We start from the raw sequence: 1,945 nt of genomic DNA, 5'->3' as shown, positions 1-1,945 counted from the left end.
CACTAAATTGGCCAAACCCTAAACAACCTATACAAAATATTTTTGCACCATTTTAAAAAATAAAACAACCAACTAGTATTTGAAAATCAAAGAAAATAGTCAAAACATGAAATCGTCACGTATACCAAACCTAAAAAGCAATAAATTTGAAAAGTGTAGCCCATACTAAACCTCTCAAAAATCTCTCAGAAGCATAAATAAATAGTCATAAAATATTTTAACTTAAACGTAAACGTAAATCATAAGTGCAGAAAATAGAAGCGCTGGTCCTCGAGTCATGTTCACCTTCAGTCCAGTCAGGTCAACCATCAAGACCTCCAATATCATAATTATCAATATCATCTGCATCAATCACACCTGATGAGTCTAAAGACTCAATACATCATATTCTTGATAACAAGTAATACATATACAGATCACATACAGCAGTGAAAAATACTTGTACTTAAAATAACATTTTCATGATATTCATAACATTAACCTTAACCTTTCCTTTTTCCTCATTTCATAACATAATTCCTTTTTATCATGATCATAAACGTTTTTCCTTTTTATTGAATTCATATCGTTAATTGTGACTTTCTTCATTCTCAAAAAGCCGATGGATCCATCTACATCTAACCACAGTACTGGGCGGCGGGGACACCAGCAACACTCTCACCGGTCAACTGGGCCTTGGCCTATCCTCATCAAATGGAAATACTATCGTCGGGCTCCCTTTGGGGCTTTTTCCCATAAATGGGCTCCCTCTAGGCTTTTTCCTTCACGATATCCACATTCTTATCATCATATCCTCAATAGTCACAATTACTTCACTTCCTTCAACGTTTCTCATTTCCATCACTTTATAAAAATCATGCATTAATATCATTTTCTTTAAAAACAAGCATGCAACATAACTTTTAACTTTATCGTCCATCATCAATTCCATGAATGAATCATACAATTCCATAAACCTTTAAAATAAACATTTTAACTTATAAAAATCCTTAAACATTTTAAATAATCATAATAACATATAAAACAACATTCAAAGCACTGTCATAACGTTTACTAATTTTCCAGGTGTAAAAAAATCGTTTTACCCCTAGACAAAAAATTTCATGTTTTTTACTTTTTCTTAATTTCATTGACTCTAACTTGTCCCAAATAATTATTTAAGTATAGATTAATTTTCCCATTGTTTAATTTAGCTTAAATATTAGAATTTTATTTAATCTTTAATTAATTGTTTTTACGGCGTTTTAAATCCCGAAAAATCCCGAACTTTAAAATAAAATTCATAACTTTAAAACTTGAACTTTGAATAATTATTTGGACCTCGTGAACCATGTCTCGACCCCCGTGAGCCATGTTTCAATTATTTTTCACGAAGAAAAATGAGGGGACCCGGGTGCTAACTCATTTTCTTTAATTATTGGTACTAATTGGATCAGTTGTGTATGCTAAAAAAATATTTTCTTATATATATACATCATAGCATTACTAGCCTAAATATATACAAGTATACAAGTTAAGGTTCTTTATTATACAGGATCAAAGGCAAAGTCTACAACACATGATCCACTTGCAAATTTATTCTAAATACAATTCATACAACTAGTGTTTGTTGTTCTTCACTACAAGTCTAGGAATAAACCACCAGTTTCATATCTAGACCCGGATCACCACGCTAATCACCACTCGTTCAAGCTCTTCTCGGTACTGATCCTGTCCCACCTGTTGCCATGCACACATACAAACACGACAACAACCGGAAACTCCAGGTGATAATAAATCTCAGTATAAAACATGTATACATGCAATGCATAAGATCATATACAAAACATAAACCATGTATCAAGATCATGAATCATGATTTTAAGACACATTAGTGAATACAGATAAAACTCTTGACTCGACTCAAATCTACGTCTAGGGATTCCGGTGTGAATAAGACGTAACA

This window comes from Primulina tabacum, chromosome 14 (genome assembly GCF_025594145.1).
Source record: "Primulina tabacum isolate GXHZ01 chromosome 14, ASM2559414v2, whole genome shotgun sequence".
In the NCBI taxonomy this organism is placed as follows: Eukaryota; Viridiplantae; Streptophyta; class Magnoliopsida; order Lamiales; family Gesneriaceae; genus Primulina; species Primulina tabacum.
Note: the sequence above shows the minus strand (reverse complement) of the source record.